We start from the raw sequence: 26,885 nt of genomic DNA, 5'->3' as shown, positions 1-26,885 counted from the left end.
TCTGGAGAGAATGGGAGAAATCATCCCCAGACTGACTGTGATGTTGGTGTGCTCTTAAGGGAAATTGTACTTTACTGTGTGTGTACTTGTTATCCTTCCCAATGTGGATGCTCCTTACTGGTGTTAGTGGTGAGAATTGAGCCTTCTTGATTGCTGGGCCAGTGCACGAGCATCACAGTTAGTTTCATTTCATATAATAATAGAATCTCCAATTACAAGAATATCTTTTATGACCAGATCTGAAGAATCTTCTACTTCTAATACAGTAATACCTGGTCTATCAGTTGTTATAAAGGAATGAGCTTCATCACAATTAATCTTATTAATCACACTGTTTTCATTGTGTATTACATTTGTAAGCATACAATTCTCATTCAGCTGGCTTTGTACATCCATAGCTTGAGCCATGTAGTCAACATCTTTCTCTTTTTTTTTTTTTGACAGTAATGTTCTTCAATTGTTCCACATTCAGTTTTGATTTCTTCCATTTTATCTGCCCCTTGCCTCTTTTTCTACCTTCTCTTTTGGAAAAATTATGCCTTTTTCCTTAGACTGAAGGTTTTCTGATAGAAAAATATTATCATGCCCTCTAATCTGTGTGTTACATAACAAATCAGTGTCCCTTTTAACATGTATTCTCTATACTGTCCAGACATTTATCAGTTTCTTTTTCTTCCTTATTTGTTGTGAACTTCTTCATTTCTTTTTTCTTTCTTTCTTTTTTTTTTGTTTCCTTCTAAACACTCTGAATCCTCAGATTGATGAATACTTGCATCCACAACTCCAAAGTTGTCAGGGACATCATCTTATTTCATAGGAAATGAATGATCTTTACAGAAAATAGATACATACTTTCCTAAATGTGTTCTAATTGCTTTTTGCCTAAAATTATTTATCTCACCAGTCCATTCATAAATATATATAACAACAGTTCTCTAAGCCGTTCCAATTGCACAAGTGCAATCATCAGTAAGTCTAGATTTACTTCTAATAATGGTAAGCAAATCATCCAACTTTTTACACAAGGAACACAGACCATCAGTGTTATCAGGTGTTACCTTTAAATATGTATAGCATTGTACTGTACTGTACAAGATATTTGTGCTTTAGTGAATCATTAATGGCATACTCTTTTAAGGAATCTATATTCAGCTTCAAACAAATAAAACATTATAAAAGAAAAGAATCAAATCAGTAACCACAGAATTCAAAGAGAACTTAAATCAACTTCTATGAGAAAAATCACACAATCGATATACAACTAATTACTAAAGTAAGTACAGTAAAGTTGTTCTGACAGTACAAGTTTTGAAAGTCAGACAAAAAAAGTAATTCCTTTACATCACTGTTGCTGACAGTAGCACTTGTTTTTAACAGTAAAGATCAATAAATCAGAATCAAGATAGGATTGTTTAGATAAGTTCTGAACTGTCCTCTCTGCAGTCTGTGTGAACTTATAGCTAACTAGGCCCCTTGGGGTGGCTAGAGCTTGCCTATCTATAACCTATCCCTTTCTAACAACCAACAGTGAAACTTAAAGGTAAAGCCACAAAATATAATTCTAAATAAATTTTTTGTCTGCAAGCTATCCCTTTCTGCCTACAAACAGTGAAAAAAAAAACAGTGGTAAAAGCAAAATATAAATTCAAATAAAGGATTGTTTAGATAAGCTCTAATTTTAGTAAAATGTTAGATTTCAAAAATAGCATAATCTTCCGGTATCAATTCTAAATGGTATTAAATTACATTCAGCAGATTATCTTCTTGGTAGATATAGTTAAGAAATGAACAATTGGTTGTTTTTACAAATTTGTAAGGAATTTGCAAGTGCTAAAATAAATATTATTTATGATTCATATATGAAATCTTTTCCTAACATTTTAGACTTTTAAATTAAAATTAATAGTAATTCAATAACTAATAAATCATAATTATCTAAGATATACAGAATTCTTACAGCACGTTTTTTCATTTTTTGATTGGCATTTTGAATTAGTCCACAAAACTTAATAATGACATTTTCTCTGATGAAAACAACAAAAAATAGTACTAAAATCTGCAGAGAAAACTACACCTTCAGTATATTGGAAACTCTTCACTTGGAAATATTTGCATAGAGCTTATATTATACATAAATCAACTGATATAAAATGTTGGAGATACAGGGCAGTCTTCGATGCAGATCGGGTACGTATGGTGTCACAAGTGCCCTGTGCTGGTCCCAGGAAGTTGCACCCCACCTGCTCAGCTCTTGAACAGAAAAGAGAGCAAAAAAAGGAGAAGGACTTTTGCATACAAAACGGCAGGAAGACTACCCATTCCATGATCCAAAGCCACCCCACACAGCTCTTCAAGTGAAGGGCACAAAAAAAAAGGCAACTGAAGCAAAAACTCTAGCAGGCAGCCAAACAAACCCCAACAAGCAAAAGTCAGTAAAATAAAAGAAAAAGCTAGGAGTCCAGCTATAAAATACTTTAATGATATAAGCTTTCAAATCCACAATATTCTTTCTCATCACAACATAAAATTAACAGTGTTAGTCAGTTTAACTATAGAATGCTAGCCAATCATATTCAAAATCCAGTCATCTGACCAATAACTAAAAAATAATAATACTACCTAATTCATTAAAAAAGCATGTTAAGGCATATTAAAGTAAAAAAAAAAAAAAAAAAAATATATATATATATATATATATATATATATATATATATATATATATATATATAAAGACATAGAACCCAGAACACATACAAAGCATATAAAAATATGCAATATAAAAAAGTATGTAATAAAAGATATGTAGTATAAATAACATATAAAAGAACATGTCAAAACACATAGAAGATGTATGAGGAAATTCCATATAGAAGATGTATAAGGAAATTTCATTTCATACATAGCTATGCTTCTTCTTAACTAATGGTTTTATACTAGTCTTACTATTTAGACCTGGAAACTTGTCAGCTCTAAAGAAATCTATCCATTTATACTCAGCCATGTCAGTGTCATTTACAAGATAGCCCCCTCTTTTTTGCTTAGAAATTCTTTGTTGCTGTTTCTTTCGGCTTTTCCCGGTTAGGGGTCGCCACAGTGGAACTCCGGTCCACTAATGATTGGTAAGTTGATTTTTACATGCCGAGTTGCCGGCTCTGATGCACAACCTTCAATGAAGGTATGCCCATTCACGCATGTCTCCACACAGAAGACGGTCTAGCTGAGAATCGAACGGGACAACATCTTGCTGTGAGGTGACAACGCTACCGCATAAATTCTTTGTAAAACCTTAAATTTAAAAGAATGTTCAGTACCGACTGCATAATGTGCTTATTAGGAGCATTAGTCTGTATCTGCCTGTGAATCTCAGACAGATGAGAACTGATAATTTCTTTAAATTTTTGGTTAGTTTTACATATGTAAAACATTCACATCTTATGCAGTTTGCACAATTTTTGTCACTTTTTCTGTTAGGCAATTTGCTGAAGCTTTAAATATAAAGGGCTCCTTTGTTACTGGATGTATTAATTCCTTATCTAAACTAACATACTGGCAATAGATTCAACTATGGCAGGAGACAGTTCCCTGTTTGCTAAAAGTAAAATTCTTATGAGAATCAAATACTTGATCTTTGTAACATAATCTTTGCTTTAAGTTTCTTTCCTTTTTATAAATAAAATTTAGTTGCATGTTAATAATTTCAGTAATATTTGGGTCAGATTTCAAAATAACCCTTTTTTTGTACTATCTTTTTAATAATGTTTGTGTGCATATTGTACTTTGTGATATATCCCTTGTGATATTTATTATTATCTTTAGGCCTTTCCTCATTACTCCCAGTATTTCTTCTAGCATTGGAGAAGTAGGGCGCACCCAAATCTTCACGTTTAGAAATAACATGTTCCTATTCCTTTCTAACAGCTCTGTATTGTATTCTCTAGTTACAAATTCTGATGTCATACTATCTATCTCTTGCATAAAACCAACCCCTTCTCTGTTCAGCCTGCTAGCCCTCAGGAATCGACTATGAACAACAATATTATAAACAAATCTAGGATGCATACTGTCTTAATGAACATATTGTGTTGACTGCACATTTTTTCTGTGAATGTGCATATTAAAACAACCATTGCTGAAAGATACACCAGTATCTAAAAAGCTAATTCTAACTGTAATGTTAACATTGAAGCATAACAAATCTGTAGTGTCTTGTAGATCAGCAACAAACTGATGTAATGAATCCAAATTTCCAGCCCAAATAAGAAAGATATCTTCCATTAATATTTTACAGAATACTAAATTAATATTCAAATATTACCATAAATATGCATTTCTTCCCATCTAGCAAGAACTATGTTAGCATAACTATTCACACTGGGGGTACCAACAGCTATCCCCAACTGCTGATGAAATATCTTCTCATTAAACATAAAAATATTATTATTAAGTACTATATCCAACATTAAATAGCAAAGTTCTATTTTCTCAGATGAGAAATCATTATATTTACCTAGAAATTCCATCACAAACTCAATACCTAATTCATTAGGTATAACCTTGAAAAGACACTTTATGTCCATTGTGACTAACATTATTTTATTTCTTTGTGTCCATTTATATAATTGAAGCAAAAAGTCATTCATATCTTTTATATGACTCTAGCTATACATTAACAAAGGATGAAGCTGTTCCTCCAGAAACCTAGAAATGGGGGTGGTTACCCCCTGGCCACCAGACACTATTGGTCTCATTGGTGGTACCTCAATATTTGTATTTATTTTAGGGAAACCATAAATTGCTGGAATGACTGGATTAGCCACACACAGAAAACTATATAATTCTGCTGTAATAGATTTATCCATCAATAAAGCATACAAAAAGCCTTTATCTCTAAATATTACCTCACTTTTCACTGCTGAATTAATCCTTTTAAATTTGACAGAATCATCCAATGATAAGTACATCCACTCAGTGTACTTGTTAGTGTCCATAATAACAGTTTTTGCACCCTTATCTGCTTGTTTTATTATAATACATTCCATTCTCATTAACTTCTGTAGTGCCTGTCTTTGCTCGGCACTAAGATTATAATATTTATTTTTAGTTTTACTAACAAAAATAAATCATAACTATCATCATTTTCACACGTTATAAAACACTTATACTGTGGGTGTATTAATGGGTGAAAAAGTAATGCTACATTTCAACTTATAACCAACAGCTGAGTTAGATAAAGCATCTTTTTATATAACAATTTTAAATCAAGATTACAGACAGTCTTAGCCCTGTAAGGGCATAATTCAAATTACCTTCTGTAGAGGGAATAAAGGATAAACCTTTATCAAGTAGGAAGAGATCTTCATTACTCAACTGAACACTAGACAAATTCAGTACAGTCATTCCTATATCAGTTATTTCTTTTGCAAGTGAATGCGTGTTGTGGGTCCTACCTGGGTGAAGGTCTTGATGCTCATCTTTGTTCTCAGTGTCAGTTCTTCTGTAGATGATTTGATTTCTGGTTCATGTTCCTGGTCTTACTGTGTGGCCAAGTGGTGCCTGCTGAATCTGTAATGGTAGCTGAAGCTGAAGCTGTTTCTCTAAAAAATGCAAATTATTTCCTTGTGTCAGTTGTGAGGTAGTAGATGGATTATTTGAAGAAACATTCAAGGAAGCATTTAAATTAGCTGTTTCATTTTGTCCAGTTCTATTTGTTTTACTGCTGCCTTCCTGAGAGTTAACAAAAGAATCAAGTTCACTAACAGCTTCTCCAGCACGGACAGAAGCAGGGTCTGCTTCCTGTTCCTGCAGTTGCTGCTTAGAAAGCCATATATTATGGATAGAATGTGCATTTTTCTTCACTTGAGTAGTTTCTTTCATTTCATCACCAGATGTTGCACATGTCATAGGCAAATTACTGTACTGTCATTTTGGCCAATGAAAAACATTTCCAACTTTAAAATCATTGTAATCATGAAGTGCTTTTCATTTTTTTTGTGGATATTAAATTATTTTCAAAGGTTTTTTAACTTTTCAAGCATATAATTCTACTCTGTGGCAACAAGAGGGAAAATCTGCTGCCCCTAAAATATGATCCTCTAATGATTCTATTTCTGTAGAAAGCTCTGCTTCAATATTAGTGAAGAAATTTTTCATCACAGTCATATAATCAGTGTTAAACTTTACATTCAGCTCTTCCCATTTCTTGAGTAGCACTAAATAGTTATTGCCATATGTAAGCATTTTAGTTATTCTAAGGATCCTGGAAACAATCCCCATCTGTATGTAAATCAGAAAGCTAAGTCTCTGCCATTGAAGATGCTTAAAATCCTCAGTCTTCATTTGTAACGTGTATAAGTTGCAGCAACTCAATTCTTTCAGAATCAGAAGTAGATGAAATAGTAGTATTGACATGGTTATTAATATTGCTGAAAAGACTCAGTAGGAGATAATCTCCTACTAACAGGAATTGCTGTAGAGTTTTAGTAGAAAGTCCAGGTTCCATTTTCAAAATGCTGTCTCAAGGAAAAAGTGCAACTTGCTTCCAAACTTGAGAACACAAACCAGCAACCAGGTATATAAATTATCAAATTGTTTTAGTTGCATCCTTTTATATACAGCACATTTGGAATCTGACTTCAGGTCCATGGCACTACTTGTATGCTGAAGTTCTGGGGTCTAGGCTTCCTTACCATTATTGGGATTCTTTTTTACTATGTGTGAGCATGTGTGTGTGTGTGTGTGTGTGTGTGTGTGTGTGTGTGTGTGTGTGTGTGTGTGTGTGTGTGTGTGTGTGTGTGTGTGTGTGTGTGTGTGTGTGTGTGTGTGTGTGTGTGTGTGTGTGTGTGTGTGTGTGTGTGTGTGTGCGTGTGTGCATTGTTATATGTCCTCTGAAAAAAAATCTAACTTTATTGGATTGATAATGAATTATTTTAGTTATGATGAAATGCTGTCTCAGTACAAAAATGCATATATTTCAGGTTACATATCAAGCTGCACTTGTCAAAACAGAATTTTTCATTTCTCACCATGACAAGAATGTATATTACAACTCATTCCATAAAAGAAATATATCAGAGCTTTTAAAACTATTAGATTGTAAGGGCACTACAAACGTGTTTGTTGCATTTAGGTCAAGACAGAAACTCAAACAATGTTTGTCATAATTAATAAAATATTTAGAGTTACAGTTTGAACTTATTTCAAAATGACAGATTGTAATTCTAGGTGCTAGGACTTACAAATAATTCTATGCCAAATGCACCCCTGCTGCTCAGCTCTTGACAAAAAAAACATCTGCATACAAAACTGCAGGAGGCCTACCCATTCCATGATCCAAGGTCCCCACCCAACAGCTCTTCAAATATAGGGCACAGAAAAGAAAAAAGGCCACTCCTTCAACTGGCACACAAATCATGCAGCCTCATTGTCAAAGGAAAAATAAACTTCAAAAATGATCAATACACGGCAGGTTCAGGTTAAGGCACTTTAATCTTGCAGCAAGGAGACAAAAATGTGCTAATATAGAGTTTGTCTAACTAAAATCAGGAAGTAAGTCCATCTTTATACACTTTCTAATAAGACATTGCCTACCAAGCTGACGTAACAGAGCACAAGTTTTAACATCATCATTTCATAGCAGCTCTTTGTCCATGATTTTCTGCTTGCACTATCAATTTTATGAAAAACTTCCTAAGAAAAACAATGTGGCCTTGGTGACCACCGGTTAGATACAGCTTCCCACTATGTTATGTTACCATTCAAGGTACTATAGCTAATTTGAGCACAAAGCAAGTACAGATTCTTCAAGCAGTCTTTTGTTTCATGTATCTCTTCTTTTCCGCAGCTGTGCATGTTCTCATAACATGAATAGACCTGATTGTTCATATTCAATCATATTATAGAAAACAGTATTGTTCTATTCATACACTATTCATTCATTTTCCTGACCTCGCAGATAATCACCTGCTTCTCAGTACATTTCCAAAAGCCATAAACATGAATTTTGCTGTGCTAGCAAATACTAGGTCAGGGTGCATCTTGCAGTTTCAGAAAGCATACTGTGGTTTGAAAAATCATCTTATAATTTCATACAGAATTAAGATGTACATAAAATAGAATGAAAATGTGTTAACCCTTTTAGCTTCTAATAAGCATTAGACATATATATAAATGAATATTTTTCTGACACTGATATATAATCACTCCCTCCTGCCCCTAACCTTCATCATTCCTCACATTTTTGTTTAAAAAATCTTTCCTTTTGTTTCAAATTGTAGCAAGCTGCTTGCAACAAATGTAGTAAGCAGTTGCTATGATTTATAGCCTGTGCGGTGCACTATAGCACTCTGGTTTTAGCTATTTTACTTTTAAACTGTAGCAAACTGCAGTTGTTACAGTTTATATAGTACATGCAACACTACAGTGCTCAGGTTTAAGTTAAAAACTGCTTGCTTCAATGTAGCATGCACTTGCTACAGTTTAGACCACATAAGGAGTGCTACAGTGCTCAGATTTGACCACAAATTTAATACCAACTTTAAAATCCCAGTGTGCATTAAAGAGTGATCAGGATTGTCCAACTACACCCTCTAACACTTTGGTCCCATGATAGTTGCCCCGTTCTCCCCACCATAGCTAAACTTCAATCATATTCTGCCATTGCCATTGCTAGGATGGTTAACAAGACATATTTCCAGTGGTGCAGCTTTCATTTTATGGACAAATATGTATAGTTTCAGTTCTCTTGTAATATCAGCTCAATTCAGATTTATTTTACATGGCTATTTCGAACCATGAGCAGAAAGACATAAACATATTTTTACATAAATCAAATATTTGAGAACTTTGCAGACTTTACTTCTGTAGAGCTTATATGGCTCCTCTTTGAAATCTTGACAGTCACTTTCCTGAGTCCTGAGATGCTGAAAAAAGATCACAACTATAGAAGAAAAGCAAATGTCAAATATTGCTCTGGTTCTTTAAACTTGTATTTTGCAGATGGGCAAACAAGCACCCCACCCTGTACTTATATATATTGGTTCAGAGATCAACATACTTTAGAGAAAAGGGAATACTCTGAAAAAAACTGCATTCTCAGATTTAATATATGTAAGTCCAGATTTTCATCCATTTGGTCCCCATACCTCAGGACTCAGAAATACAGGTGCCAAGACTTTAAATGGATACCATTTCTACAACCAGAGTTTAATGAATACCTATAAAAGGAATTCTGCTTTAACAAAAAGGTCTGAACTTCATTCAGGAGACATGCATCTGGAGCATTTCTCCCCGGGCCTCCACTGAAAATTGGCTTCTTTCCAAGTCAGACTTTCCCGGTTAACAAATGTTAAATAAATAAAGACATGCAAACAGATGTATGCTGAAGCTGTGCATGCCACGCTGAAGCTGCCCATGCCATTTTTGGTATAGTTATTATTGCACAAGCTCATCCCACACTAAACCCTTTAGCCAAGCTATAAATGTAGTATCACCATTCATTTATCTAGCCATGATACTATAACCTCTCAGCTTTAGAGCTATGCTGGTTACTGCACCTCCATACAATTGTCACTCGCTGATTATGCCCCCTGACAGGTTGCACCCAGGACTGCCTCCTCCTTTACCATGCCCTAGTTATATGTCTGCCTGTGCATCTGGTGAAAATAATGTGGGTAAAGCCATATAGTCTAGCTGGCATGACCCATTCTGATGAGTGGCATATGCAACCATAAAAGTTAATAAATAGAGTTATTTCATGTTTTCTTTTTATTGCTGTGTATTTTTTTTTTTTTTTGCAAAACTAGCCTACATTTTTATACTGTTTGCTTCTTGCTGGTACCTTTGGGCATAATCATCTGTTACAATAACCAACATTGAGACCTGCCCTTAAAATTAGATGTCACATGCTACTACAATAGTAAACTTTGAAGGGGAGAGTGGAAAAAGGAGGTTAAAACCATACTGAATGTTTAGAGTAGAGCTGACCTTACCGAGTGGCATTATATAATTAAAGCAATTCTGGTGTGGTAAAAGGAAGGCCTACAGTTTTCTGTGTACTATGTTAGTCAGTCTCATAGACTTGCTGCACAATGATCACCAGCACCCTATAGTTAGTATTTCAGTATACTAGACATGGTATGGCAGAGATTCTACACTCTTGCCTCTAGTTTGTGAGATGTTTGTGAATAAGGAGAAGGTAAGCTTTATTTCTGTTTTCACCATTATCCTTTCCATTTCCTCTGGGGTCAGAACTGGAAAATATAGAAAGTAGGAGTGTCAGGGCTTGCCTGCATTTTGAGTGGTGCAGGGGCTTCACCTCACCAAAAAGTGATGAGATGTGTTCTGACAGGATTAGAGTGCCATTATTTTGGGTAAGCACAATTTTGAGAATTTATATTTTTTGTGGTGACTAATTGCATGAAAATGTAATAGTATGTGATTAATCATACTGGATTCAATGTAAAGCCATGCTGGTATGATTCTCTCACACTGATCTAACAGCTGTGGATGTGAGAGTAAGACTTTTTTATGAATTTTATGTTGTCTTAAAGCTATATTAAGATTTCTTCATAGCATTACTAGGTGGTTATGGAAGTGGACATACCTATTGAACCTACTTAATGGCTAATATATCCTATAGCATAGCCAAGAACCTTGCTATCAATGCAGGGGCATGTCCAGTCATCCTAAAGATATGTGGTGTTTTCCCCATAGGCATTCAGGAATCATTGCAAACATGCTTGTAATGGCTGGTGAATACACATAGTAGATAATGTTTTGCAGACGAACAGCTGGAAGGGCTACTGTAACTATAGTGGTGGACAATCCTTCTAAAGCTCTAATTATACCTGTCCTTAAATAATATCAAAAGGAGCAGAATAATTCAGTATTTAGCGGTACTTAACCTCTGCATCCCTTCCAGGCAAGACTTACATTTAACAGTAACACATAAATGTAGATTTAAACAAGGTGAGCAAAAATAATGAATTTAAACATGTTACTAGATCACATATAAGTAAATTTAAGAGAAGAAGAATGCATCCCATTTTTGGCTGCCTTTTAAGCTGTTGAATACAAGCATGAATCCTTGCTTATAATCAATTGAGGTCGTCCATGTGAGTATATGGAATTCTAGTTATTTCAACAACAGGAAAAAACTTCCTTCAGATAGAAAACATGCATCTTGTTTTGTCTAGATCCTGTATCTACATCAGTGTATATTTATTAAAGGGGAAAAGATGAGTTTAGCTCATGTCTGTGGTAGTTTAACAATATCACGAGAACAGCATTTCTAAGGAAATGACAAAGGAGTCACCAGCAAAGTAAGAAAATTATACGTTCAGAAATAATTAAGAGGAAGAAACAGCAGTCCAGGAAGTGTATTACTCAATAAAAGAGCTAGACATTTAAACATATATTTGATCTGTAATGTAACTATACTAAGATAGTGAAAATACATAATATTCAGAAAGACACATAACTTGAATTTGTTAAAATAAATATAAAAAACTTTAGTTTCCACTGAATATTCCATTTAAACATTTTTATTTTGCATTCATATCTTGTAGAGAAAACAATTTTTAGAAACTTCTACAGCAGTTTCTTCACTTATCAGTGCAGAAGAGCTTAACAATAGATCTAAGAGGGAAACAGGAGTCAAGACTTGTCACCTTAAATGTATATGTAATTACTGTGAAGATGCTGAATTGCATAGTAATTTACATAACAACATCAACAAACGTAAAAGGAAATATCTCTAAATGCACAACCACAAATGCTAAGAAGAGCTACATAAATGATTTGCTTTTCTCAATGCCCAGAAAATGTGACAGAAAGTGTAACAAAGAAGTAGATGGAATATGTTGCTTGCTGTTCTTTAGAAGAGATCAGAGTTTCAGTTTGGATGATCCAAATAAAATCTTGATGTCTTTCTTTCTTATCTAACTCGTGTGACCAAATGCTCAGTTGTAATTAGAATTTCAATGCATATTCATCTAAAGCTACTGGTTCAGTAAAAATAAAAAGATTATCAGATGTATTTGTGTACTAACATTAGGTCTGACTGCTTTGGAATACTTTAAAACTGCTGCACCTAGCATAATGTTATGACTAAGACTTTCATTGAATAATAGGTCTATAAACCGCCCGACCATATCCTAGAATATTCATGCCTGTATATAAAAAAATAAACAATATACAATTTTTTTTATTATGATAACAGAAAAATACTTTGAAAATGAGAAAACAGAGTTAAACATATATTTGATCTGAATGTAAGTACACTAAGATAGCTTTATGTGATAAGGTCCTCATATTTATGAGTTTTCTCTCTCTTACATAACAAGTTATACATTTTGTTTTGTGAAAGGGCTGCTTTTTTCTACCACATCCAGATTGATCTTGTTAATACAATATTTTCTTTAAATGTAACTGTCTAGCTCTACATAAACATAACCACATGCAGAACTATATTCATGTGTTTTTGCAGGAACAACCTCCCTTACCCTCAGAACCCTGTTATTTAAATATGATAAACACACAACTGTAAAGGGAAAATGCAACTTTCACTGAAGGCTTGTCATGCTCTGCTACTCGTTAATCAAATCAGAAAAAAGAATAAAATGTAACATTAAAACTATCTCCAAAACAGGCAAAATAATTTCAACACTATAAGCAGCAGTCAGGATCCAGTATTATTGGGGCCAATGGCTGAGCTAGAAGAGGGATGATTACTTCAACTCAGGGGTATGAATATGCGTTGTTAAAAAGTTTATGTAATTCTTCAGCACCAGAAGTTAAATATAAAAGCAAAAGTGCAGAAATGGGGGCAATACACAGAAACTAAAACCTCAATGGGAAAAAATGAAAACATAGAAATAAGCACAGCAAATATTCGATGTTCACAGGTATGCTAGAAGATATCACCTTTTCTAAGAGAAAAATATATATATACTGGTTTAACAACTTGTTGAGAGGATGAGAAAGAAATCTCCATTGAAGCAGATACCTCATAAGGATTATAGAAATGCACATAGCTACTTGCTTTAAAATAAAAACGATTATCTTGGTAGCAGAAATACAAACACTGAGAGACAATTTGGATATCTAAGGAAACACAACAAAGGAAAACTATCTGAGAATTATTGGGCTGTCAGACTGCTGGAGGAAAGTTTGGAAAATACATAAGATATATCTTTGCATTTGCTTGGACCTAGTTTTTAACACTTCAAACCCATTAAGATCTAAAACTTTTGCCTGCAGTGTATGTAACTTGTATAATTCAGCAGAGTTTCAATTTTAAATTGCTACCATTTTGTTTAAGTAACGTGCACACTGCTAGGACTTCTTCCTAGGTTCTATCCATCCCGTACCCAAACAAAGTAGTACCATTTTCTCCCACAGGTTTCTGGCCCTTATCTTAACAAAATCTGTCTCTAGCAGAGCCCATTAAAACCCCTGCCAGCTCTCTTCCACACTGGATCTAAAGGTGCGATTTAGAACTTATAAGTATGTGCTTCTGGGATGCTGACCTCGGCAAATGGTGACACTTGACTGATTGATCATTTTCTGGAGAGTCTGCACCTTTGCTTCATGGTTCTACCCACTCCATTCACCCTCGCTACCCAAGGGCTCAATCTGCTCCCCTACCTTATCCCCATTCCCACACACCCCCACTTTCCCTACTTAAATTCTTAACTAGCCACTCCCACACCCCAGGTCATCCAATCACCACATACATCCATTTATGGTATAATCAATACTAAATTAGAAACTCCACCTTCCATAACCCTTACTAATAAAAACAATTCACATTAAACTACATCTATTCCACTTTAATGCCTAACAACTAAGCCCCAACCAAACTAACAAAAATGGCCTCCACCCAACCTCATTCCCTCTACAAAAATATACTACACTTATAAGCTGCTACACTAATATTCCTAACATTAGTGACTCAAATCTCCTCCTACCATACCAATCTAGAAGAACCTATCTCATTTCACAGTACCGCATCCCTCAAACCACAAAAACATAAAACCAATCAACATCATTATATCCTCCCCTGTCTTCAACACAACCCTTCAGCATTCCCACTACTCTGTACTCCCACACCCTAATACCCCCATTCTTTCTCAGAAATATGATAGGTACATACTTAAAATCTTGATGTCTTTGGTTAACATAGCATCCAAACTATCTCTTAGTGGGGACATTCATTCAAATCCTGGACCTAATACTAAAATGCACAGGGCAACTCCCCAGCATAGCAACATCACAATTAACAACAATCCTCTTTAGAAACAAAGCTGATCTCTTAATATTAAACATTAATATTAGAACTATCACTAACAAAGTTCATCAGCTGCATGCCAGCCTATCTCTATAATCACCTGATATCATTCTAATTAAATAAACATGGCTTAATCCCAACATATCCAGTAATGAGATTCTTCCTCCAGGGTACAATATCCTACATCTAGATAGAATAGACAAAGGGGGTGGCAGCATTGTCTTTCTCTTTAAAAAAATCACCTAATCATAGAAGTGTCCGATCAAAATACCTCTACCTTTGATAATGCTGAAGCTTACCCTTAACTCAAAAAATATATATATATAAACATAATTGGGACCTATATCCCACCCAGGAACAACATTCACACATTAGAAAATAAGCTGAACATACAACCAATCAAACAGCAATTGAAGGTCAGAGCTGTAGATATAGACGCTGAATAAAGTAAAAACCAGCATGACCACCACAGCCAATAGCATCAAACTTTAATAAAACAAAGATAAGTGCTATTGCATTTAAAACCAAATGCTTCATCAGATCTAAAAAATCAGAATTACAGTGAAACATTTAAGTAAACAACAAACCAATCACATTAGTTTTCAAATGACACAACCAATAATATTAATACACTAATTTGTGTCCCTTAAGGGCTGGTTTAAGAGAAATACATCCATTTAGATCTGGGTGCCTATCTTCTTGCAACTTTAAAATCCACTGTAGTTCAGCCCTGTCAGTAATATTAATTAAATCACCCCCCCCCATCACTTGGCTGTATACATTGTAACACTTTTAAAGAAAAATCATGCTGATGATTTTCTTTGGCATGTTTCGCCAATGCATTCTTCTCATTGCCCACCCTAATATCATATAACTGTCTTAGAATTCTATCTTTAAATTTTTCTGTTAGTTTTGTCTACATAAAAACTAGAGCAGGATGTACACGTAGCTAAATATACAACATGTTCATTGTGACAGTCCGCATAATCTTTGGGTCTAAAAACAAAATTAAAACATGGATGCTTGAATATTTGTTCCTTGGATATAACTGGAGAGTCACGGCATGTGTGACATGCACATATACCTATTCTGGTTGATGTTAACCTTGTTCTATTGGTCATCTTAGGCTTATTGTTAGTGCATAGTTACTTTTTTAAATTCAAACAATTCTGAAAAAGAAAAGCGGGTGACTCTCCCACTAATCTTGCTGTCTTCTCATCAGCTATTAAAAGCCTCCAGTTCTTCCATATGATATCAAACAGTGGACTTACATCATTTGTACATCTAATACCAAACCTAATCTTAGAGTTTCTATGTACATCATTTCTAACACAACCAGTATACTGAGTGTCATGGAAGAAGAAAGGTTTACATGATGTCCTTCTCTCATCACAAATTTGTTCCTTAGTTCTATTTAACATGCATTTATTATACCCTTTCTGTGAAAAATATTCAGTCATCATATCTATGATAGTTGTGAAATCATCCTCCTGAGTGCATAGCCTAGAAGCTCTCATAAATTGACCTTTCACATTATTAGGATAAATATGCTTAGGATGTATACTATCCTGAGTCAGTAAATTGTTTTTCCATCAACTTTCACAATGCACAGATGTATTCACTTTACCAATAGAATCTACTCTGAGATGTACATCCAAATAATTTATCTCAGTGCAAGAATTCAACATAATAAATCTCAAAAAGTCAGTAGTATTTTCTAGGTGTACAAAAATGTATCAAGTTCTTGTTTGGAACCTGCCCAAACGAGAAAAATATTGTCAACAAAACGACAATAAAATTTTATATATTTATGATATATACTATCGGCTAGCACATTTTTCTCCTTGCATTCACTCATTACTAAGTTAGCATATTAATTTGCACAGAGTGGTGCCCATGGCAACCCCCCATTGCTGTAGGTATATTGTATCCTCATACATAAAAATGTTGTTATTTAAAATAAGGTCCAACAGACAACATATAACATTAATAGTAGCATCTGTAATTTCACTTTTGTGAACCCATACGTTTCTCACAGCTTCTATGCTGTCATCATTTGGAATAGCTGTAAACAAATTTTTAACATCCAAGGTTACAAGTAGGCATCCCTTGATATCCCCAATCGGATTGTTAAACTGATATAGTTCACATAAAAATTATTTATTGTCTTTCAAAATAGTAGAAAGTGAAGATAGAACAGTTTTCAATTTCATTTCCACAAAAATGGAAAAAGATTGTGTCACCCATCCTTCACCTGCTACAGTAGGGTGCAGGGGTAGATCATATAGGTTCTTATGTATTTTTGGTACACCCTTAATCATAGGTAACACAGGATGTATCACATATAAGAAAAGGTGCTTTTATCAATGGCCCTGTTCATCAATAAATCATATAAAGTCTCATGAACATATTTTATAATTTCTTGTACCCTTGATCTGGTGACCTTAGGATAAATATCTTCTTCAGCTAACATATTAAGCATTCACTGGTGATAATCATTGGAGTTCATCACTACTACTGAACCCCTCTTGTTTGCTGGCCTAATACAAATATCACTATTAGACCTCACAGCTTCTAGGGCTCATCTCTCATTCATATTCAAATTATAAAAAAGATCTCCTATGTGAAGAATGTAAAAAAAGCACATATATCATCTTCACATAATTTAATAAACATATTGACATGTAATGGCATCTGAGGCATAAAAGTACTCATTTTTTGAGCCCTATTACACTTGGAGTACTATCATTGTTCCCAAACATTAGTTTTAAAGCTACATTATGAGCAAACAAGTTTAAGTCAAGCAAAACATTACTTACATTGGACGACATAGCAGGTATAAATGTTAGTCCTTTATTCAGGACTGACAGATCTGCTGGCTGTAAAACATAATCTGATAACTTAAACACCAAATTGTTCACCCCATGGTTTCCTGGTTCCCACTCATCGAGTGTTTCCTCTTGACATGCCCTCTGCTGATGGATCATGGCATTTGTGTGGCTCTCATCATTACTGCTAACTGTCGAAAACCTGAACCGGTTTGTAGTGATAGTAATGATTCAGCGATAGAATTAAAGAAAACTGCTATGATGTCTACTGGGAGGGGAAATAATAAGGCTTTAGTAATGGCCTCTTTAGAGAGAGTAAGACAAAATAATGTTGGGTTAGTTAAGTATACCAATAATTATAAATATAAAGAAATAAATTAAAATAAACCTGGTAATAATCAAAAAATATACGTAATTACCACATATAACTTGTTAAGTGAGCAGGTTATAAAAATTATAAAGCATTATTGAGGCTTTCTATTTAAGTTTAAAGAATTTTTTTATGATTTGTGTAGGATTCCTATGTTTTCCTTCCATAGAGGATGGAGCATAAAGTATGACTGTACGTAGTAGATTTGTCATTCCCATTAATCCCACCATACTTTCTCCATATTTATTATTTTTTTCTTTCATCACTTGTTGATACTGGTACAATAATGCTGATTAATTTATCTCCATTTTTACCACTTTGAATTCATCTGGCAACCAACTAAATTCCTGCTTTTATGTATATATTCTGCATATATTACTGTAATCAAACCAACTAAATTCCTAGCTTATGTATATATTCTGTATATATTACTGTAACCACTATGTATAACACTGTTTCTACTTCTGTACCAATTGATGTTTGATTTTTTTTTTCATCTATGTTCTTGGCAGAACTTTTCTCCCTGGGCCTCCACTGAAAATGGGCTCTTTTAGGTCCAGTGGACTTTCCCAGTAAACAAATGCAATAAATAGATAAATAAATAAATATATACAGAACCTGCACAGATGGGAATATTTACTTGTGGTGGGTGTATTAGTTGTAGGTTTATAGTTATGTTTTTTAATAAAATGAATAGGGTGAATTTGAGTGGATGACTGATTTTGTTGTGAAACAGAATGTATTGTGTATGCACTGAAGTGCCCTTGTAATATGTTTTATACTGGGGAAAGCAAGAGGGCTTTCAAGTTAAGATTGTAAGAACATGTAAGATATATAAAGAATGGGAAACTTGAAAGCCCTCTTGCAATGCACTTTGAACAGCACCACAATGGGGATCCAGGGGGACTTCAGGGTACAATTTTAGAGAAGGTTATTCAACGAGATGAATACACGGAGGTTAAGAAAAAACTTCTGTAAAAGGAAATTTTATTCATTCTTAAATATGATACCCTTACACCTGTTGGTGTAAATGTGGATCGTAATTAGAAGGTTTGATTTAATTTATTTAAGTGTAATTGTTTAACTGATGTGATTAAGTGTTTAAGGAAGGTATATAAAATGTTTGTAATTGTGTGATGTTTTAACTTCTTTGAAGGCATTGTTTCTGAGGCACTAGATGTGTTTTAATAAATTTTCTATAGATTTTCCGAGTCACTGGCCTTTGGTTTACAAAATCTTCCACTGCCCAAACCCATCTGATCTCAACTCTGCTGTATACATCACCCATATTCACTAAACTAAGAAAATCTGAGCTAGCAAAACTAGAGTTATGTTATAACAAAATTGCCAGATTTGCAACAAATTCACACTTTAGGTCACACCACTGTACAGCACTCAAGCAACTCAACTGGGTAGAATTTCCTCATCTCCTACTATATAACCAACTAACTATGGACCAGAAAATCTTCTATCTACAAGAGAAAATACCAGCCCTGCAAAACCTACTACAAATATACTCCAGTGCCAGAACCCTAAGGTCTAGTAATAGAACCCTAATAAAGATAACCACTGCCAACAGTCATCTTGGAGAATCCCTCTACTCAGACTATATAGCTAAAATTTGGAATGCATTACCTCCTAGCATAACATCCACCTCAGTTAAAAAAATGCTAAAAGCTCACTTAAACAAAAAAATGGCTATGCCCATGCACTGATCCTGACTAAACCATCCTTTCCCTAGTTGATTCTGCTACTTCTTCTACGCTGACTTTAACTCTCTAAAAACACTAAGTTTTTTCTAACTCTGATGATAAAGAAAAACTATTTTTGTTAAGAAAATTACATGCATGGGTTTGTCATCTTGACTCTCTATAGAAGTTTATACACTGTTTGATGGTCTCTCTCACTCTAACAAATGAACTGGAATGCCTCTATATATCTATACACACACACACACACACACACACACACATATATATATATATATATATATATATATATATATATATATATATATATATATATACTATTATTCTGTTAGTCACATGTATCTATTTTACTGTTATATAAAATGTACTGCAGTGTTTGTTAACTTTGTTAAGTTTTATGTGGAGATTTTCTCCCCGTTCATCCACTGAAAAAGGACCTGTGTCCAGTCGGACTTTCCCAATAGTCAAATATAAATAAAATAAATTATAATGACCTTAGACTCCATGGAGCATGTAGACATCACAAAATTCAGTAAACACAAAAAAAAAAAAAAAAAAAAAAAACATTCATACCATGTCCTGTGCAAGGTATATGTATACATGTATACGTATATCTATCTATAGCTACATATATATATATATATATATATATATATATAGATTTTATATATATATATATATATATATATATATATATATATATATATATAAATACATATATATATATATATATATATATATATATATATATATATATATATATTATATATGGAATTACTTACTTTGGTTTACAAATCAACAATGTTGACTACAAAAGGTCAACAATGCAGATGTCAACAAGGAATTGACAACTGCTTGTGAGCATAGAAAATTCTAACTGCATGCAAAAAACTTTTTTTACAGGGGCACATCTCCCTGCATTCCTATTTGGAATGTTGCACCCCCCCGCTAATTATATATAGTAAATCCAAAATCACACAATCCCCGTGGAATGGCAGTATTCCCCTACCCATGGATTGTCAATGTAGCACACCTGTTAACCAAATGTGTTAACTTGAACAGATGTCTACCACCTAGCTTTTTGACCAAATGCCTGAGTCCCATATGCATGTATGTATGTATGCATACACGTATATATTTATATATATATATATATCTGTATATATATATATATATATATATATATATATATATATATAGACAGAGAGAGGGAGAAAGACAGATATCAATATATGGATTCCAATCATTTTAAACCCATTTCATTGAAAGTTCATTTGACTGAATAACAAATGTTAGAAAACATTCTACCTAACAAAATACAGCATAAAAACAATGTTTCTATGGGGGGCATCCCATTGCAATCCACCCCCCTTAATTGTATATGCTAACTTTACAGTCATACAACCATGAAGAAAAGAAAGAAAAATCACAAACAGTGAATCAGTTTTGGTATATGTAAAATTTATGTTGCTGCACTGAAAGGTAGTCTGTACCATTACTCAATGAAGGCAATTGAGCCGGTTCAATCTGATATGACATTGATTCTTACAGTTTGATGCTGTAAGCTGCAGTATGGTTTTGATTTCCACTCCACAACCACTGTAGGTATCCAAATACTTCGTTCTGAGGAAGACCCGATTGTGGGAAGAAAGAGCTCAACTTGTATTTTTGGAAAAAATCAGTAAAGTGTTTGGATACCTACAGTGGTTGTGGAGTGGAAATCTGTATCATTCTTGGCAGTCTCTACTTTGTTTGGTTACTTGAAGAACGGTTTTGTTACATGTGTATCTTTCATTGTTATACTAGATGTTTACTTCATATGCAATAAAGGAATGTCATATCAGATTGAACCGGATCAATTGCCTTCACTGAGTAATGCTACAGACTACCTTTCAGTGTAGTAACATAAATTTTATATACACCAAAAATGATTCACTGTTTGTGATTTTTCTTTCTTTTCTTCATGGTTGTATGACTGTAATGTTAGCATATACAGTTAAGGGGGGTAGATTGCAATGGGATCACCTCTGCAGGTCACAGTGTACAAACACAAATATTTACAAACTTAGGGTATGACATGAATGGGGACACTGTCAGTCCACACATAATCTTCTAGGCTCATCTTCCTAGCCCACATAATCAAAAATGACACTGTCATATATTGGCAATACACTTATAGTGTGGCATATTTCAGCACATGGTGAAGTCCAAGTGACCAAAAAGTTTGTAACTATAGATTTATGCATGTGAATAGTGTATGCAGAACTGCTATAGTGAATTTGCTGTAAACAAAACACCATGGATGATATTAGTCACCATTACACTTAAGAAGAATGAGTACACTCACAGGCTGCTCCTAAGCACATGTTAAATGTCATTCAGAGAAAGCAGCTGCATTCAGGTGCAGCCATTTGAACTATTTAGAGAAAATCTTATGCAGATAAGGAAATAATAAGATGTAATTTTGGAATGTGTGAAAAATATGTGACTACAGTGGACAGTCAATTTGCCGAACTATTTGGGACCAAAGGAAGTTCGGATAATCAAACATACATTGAACTGAATAAAAAACTTCTAAAATCATGTTTTTTCTGCACTTAGGAAATACACTTTTCAACCATTCAGCAAGTCCAATGGACAATAAAGAATATTTTTCATACACAAGCAGGCTACAAGTTCAAAATACATGCAGAATCCAATACATACAATGTTTACATATTCAGACTTTATTATTTTTTTCTACTAAAACACTTGGAAGACTGAGTTCAGATAACTGACGTTTTGGATAATTAATGTTTGGATAATCGACTCTGTACTGTGTATTATTCAAATAAGGAGCCATTCCTACCTTCATGCAATTCATTGCTGCTTTTTGATTCTCAAGTTATCTGTGTGCATAAGGCTTATAAAAAAAGTGAATTTGTGCTTTTTTTATTCACTTTGCAATTATGAGGATACTTGCATTTACTGATGGCTTAGCTGTCTCCTATTCTGATGTGCTTGTCTCAGTCAAATCAAAACCAGATGCATCCAGCAATACTCACTGGCTGAGAAATGAAGATATTTGCAAAGTCTATCTCATCTGAACTTTCCTGAGTAGGAAATCTTTGACAGATTTAGAATGGAAAGGGATATAGTATGAGCCTTGGTGAATTTGTATGGCCCACAGATTGGGACTGGGGGGATGTGTGGCCTTCATATATCTCTGGACGCCAAGAGGTGTATAGCTGTGACCATACTTGCCACAAGGACCTTCTAGAGACAGACTGGGTAAACGGTGGGTATCTCACAAGTGTCTGCCTTGATGATAATTCAGCAGTTCCTCAACATACTTTTGGTACATGTGGATCAATGCATCTATTTCTCTGTGGCACATTAGAAATGAGCCAGTTCCATGTGTGCCTTCTAAAGAATGGCATGCTTTCTTGAAGTTCTTGGTGTGATAGTTTACTGTATTAGGGCCCCATCTGGATCACAGGGGAGTGGTACTGGAACAGGAAAGGCTACCATTCTATCAACTGGATGGTCGTGTGTGATGCATGGGGGTGCATCACCAATGGGGCAGCCCAGCATCCTGGCAGTGCCCATGATTACCATGTCTGGTACACATGCTCATTGTACCACCTCTTCCTGCATGGTAGGATTCCTCATGGTCACCTAGTTGCTAACTGAAAAGTATTATAATGTTGCCAAACCAATAGAGAGGCATAAGTAGTACTGAGTAATAACTCCCACTCCCCTTTTTTTGACGTGTTTGATTTTCTTGGCTAACGATAACAGTCCATAACCCTCAGGGATCTGCTGAAAATTATTTCAGCACCATCCAATACCTGACAAGAATAGTCACTGAGCAAGTTTTTGGTCTGCTTAAGGCCTGTTTTCATTGCCTGAATGAGTCTGAAGGTGTCTTTCAATATGCCCATGCGACTACATGCTGGGTCCTTACCACCTGCTGTATTCTGTACATCATGACTATGCACTGGCATGGTACACAAGTGCCACAGCCAGTCACTGACTGCTGCAGTGCAACTCCCTTTAACATTTCACCAACTTGTGATGATAGTGATGGCGGTCAGCTGATAGCAGTAACACAACAAAACCTGTGGTAGACTTGTGCATGGTATAGGGTTGTGTAGGCAAAAAGGTGGAATCTGGTTGGGTCTATGTTTAGTCATCAAATGGAAAATGCATTGAATGGCATGTTTCCTCAAACATGCTGTTCATCAAGCCATTCGAGTAAGGTCACATTACAGTAGGACTCAGAAAATGTGCCCTTTCCCCACTGTAGTGCAATCTCTTATATATATATATATATATATATATATATATATATATATATATATATATATATATATATAATTAGCAGGGTATGCAGAGGAACAGTCCCTCACATGAGGATTTTTACTGAATGGCATTTTTGATGTAATGAGAAACAGGAACACAAATTACTCCAGATATACCAGACAAAACCACAGAAGTAACACCGAAGGACCATGGCTTCACCAAACAGAGGTTTATTAAAATACTAAACTATTTTGTCTGCTCAATCACCACACTTCATCAGAGTATACAGTTAGAATCACACACACAAGTACAAATGCTCTCCTAAAATATCACATGACTCCATACATCCATTCATTGTTAAAATGTAAAACAGTTAATGCCTGGTGATTGAGCAGATGAAAGTGCTTAGTATTTTAATAAATGTCTCTTTGGTTCACAGAGTGAACTGAAGTCCTTTAATGATTCCAAGCAATTTCAATTTAACTTCAAGATACATAAGTAAAAACTTTCACCCAGAGGGCTTCCTCGGGTGCATAAATCCTTACCAAGGATTTATGCACCTGAGGAAGCCCTCTGGGTGAAAGCTTTTACTTGCGTATCTTGAAATTGCTTGGAATCTTTAAAGGACTTCAGTTTACTCTGTGTATCTGGAAAAATTGTTTGGAATTATTAAATAATTTTAGCTCACTCTGCCCTGGTTTCCAGTCATTTCTTTTTTAATTTTGGACTCTGCTAGTGTATCACTGGATTTGCCTGCATGCTGGTTCACTCATCTTTTGTTAAATTCCATGATAGTGCACATGTGCAGTCACCCTTACAGGCGTAAATCCCTTCAAATTGCTGATGATTACCTCTGCTCTGTTAATGCAAACACATAAGCACCATTTATAGCTCAGATGACTTACAGCATGCTGTACCTCGTGTATGTCATGCATGCTTTCAAAAGGTTGTCTGTGGCCAGCCCTCACCTTTTCAGGCTATTGTGATACCACTTGCCCTAACTCACACTGCACATTCCCTACCACCTAGAAACTGCATCATGTCATACAAATTTACAAATTAAGAATTGCCTGAGATTTTGATCCAGAAATTGTCATATGACCTCACTGCCACTGCTCTAACAAAAAGTTTCACTCTACGTAAATACCATTAAAAACATGTAAAACACAAAAAGAATAACAGATTCTTGAAAGATTACCATTTATTTCTGCCCAAAACAGTCTTTTGTACTGCTTGGGGTATGATCTTTAATAGTAAGTGTCTTGTTATTATGCAATACTTTTGCTCTTTTTCAATTCAGTTGATAAGAACCCTGTATGATTATATAGGCTGGGGAGAATGATGTCACATCTTAGCGGATGAGGTTCACATCCCGCTACTCCTTGCTGCTAACATCTCTTTGTGAACTCTACTTCATGATTATGGAATTTGTTAAAGCCACTGGTCATACCCCAAGCTGGTCCAATAAAGAGAACAATATACTCCTCTTCTTGCTGCAGGAATCATACCTGGAGAAGCTGGAAGGGGGCTACTGCAGTGGCCTGTTGAAAGAAGAGAGATCTCCAGCAGGACCTGGTGAACACCTGTCCTCAATGACATAAGGGCTGTAGGTCTCCTTTTTTGCCAAGTAAAACACTTCCAAAACCAGTGTGCCATATGACCAGTCTAGCCTTGTGATCAGGGGATAAAATAAAGACTAAAAGGGATCATGTCATTTGAATGTATATGGAGTAAGATATTTAAACAACAAAAATCACAGTAACATTTGAAGTGACATTAGGAACTATTAATCATTTAAGATAACATGTTTTATCTGTTTTATATTAATTTTACAATTTCAGTTCATGCAGTTTTAACTAATATTCAGGTCCTGTAATATTATTTGGCTTTGCAGCATTATATTCTTGTGTGTTGTATAGTTCACTATTCATTAGATGTAGTTCACTTATAAACTGTTTGGGGATTTGTTAAATTGTCTAATTTATTAATTCCTGGTCAAAAAGGGGGTTCATTTGCTTGATAACTTACCTTAGTCATTTTAACATTTGAATAAATTGGATTTCCAGCTTTGTACTTGGTAGTCACTTTTTGTATTATGCGTAACATGCAGAATTTTCATAAATAAAATGTACCTAACAACATAAAAGTAATAATTTATTCACCCATGGGTTAATTTTCAGTACACAATGTAATCCTGTGTAGAGTCATGAGGGAAAGGGGGACTGCAGCCTGTCATAACAAGTGATGGGAATAAGTCAGAGAACCAGTGAATGCATGTACATTTTAATTTCTTTTTTTTTTTTTTACCTCCCCTCCAACCCACTTCCTACCTTACACAGTCTCAACCAGTTCTCCCCAGCACCCTTGCTGGACAATCCCTGAATCCTTCTATAGAACCTTGTCATTTATCCTGAATGTGACCCTTCACCAGTTAGGCCCCAGACTCTTCAGAAAGTCAACCTCAACAGCATTTTTTGAGTGAGTGATCTGATAGGGAGTGATGAGCATGCAGCCTGTGAGCCATTATTTTTGTGGTGGACATTCAGTGTCCCTAGCTGTAGAGATGGATAATGCAGTGATATCAGGACATCATCACAGCCCCTCATATGTTCACCCAATATGTCCTATAAGGCTCCTGGCCACTAGCAAAAGATGCACAGGCATTGGATTTTTTCTTACCCTCCCCTCAGGATAAGATAGCTGGTTCTGTGCCATTTTATCCCACCCCCATTGCAATCCAGCCCTAGTGGCAGCATGGGTCATTTCCCTAACTCAAGCCACCAGTGTGCACCTTTTTTGATGACTGCTATACATTAAAGCTAACTTCAAGTCCCATTTTTCATTTATGGCACGTTTTGATCATTTAGGTATGAAATGCATGACATTCTGTTTAATACTATGTAGAAAGAGAAAAATAAGCAGAAATAAGAAAAATAATTTGTTGCTAGGCACGTAATGAATTGGCAAATATAAAGTAATCTATATTATCATTATTGTCAGAATCTGTAAGATAAATAATTTCCTTATACAAACATATGTCCTAGCTGCATTGTAAAGATTGATTTTAGACTTCACAGAAACACTCTAGTTTGCCTTCAATGAGACATTAATGGGGCTGTCTGGATTTGCTTCTTGCCTATACAAGACCATAGTTATGATATTAGCATACAAACATAACTTTGCAGATAAAAATAAACATTATTCCAGAGGCAACTCAGTGAATTGGGTGGGTAAGCTGTTAAATTGCTTTCCATCAGCATGATCATAAATTATTTTGTAAGTGAAAGCCTCACAGGCAGCTATTTCAAAACTTTGTTTTTATGGTCCTTCTTGCCTGTTTGCTGTTATGATGTAAATGTTGCAAATGCATGCCTATGAATTATCTTAAAATAGATTATTTAAGAGAT

This window comes from Protopterus annectens, chromosome 2.part0, assembly GCF_019279795.1.
Source record: "Protopterus annectens isolate FY-2018-M chromosome 2.part0, PAN1.0, whole genome shotgun sequence".
NCBI classification, from domain to species: domain Eukaryota; kingdom Metazoa; phylum Chordata; order Ceratodontiformes; family Protopteridae; genus Protopterus; species Protopterus annectens.
This window is presented reverse-complemented; position numbering follows the sequence as displayed.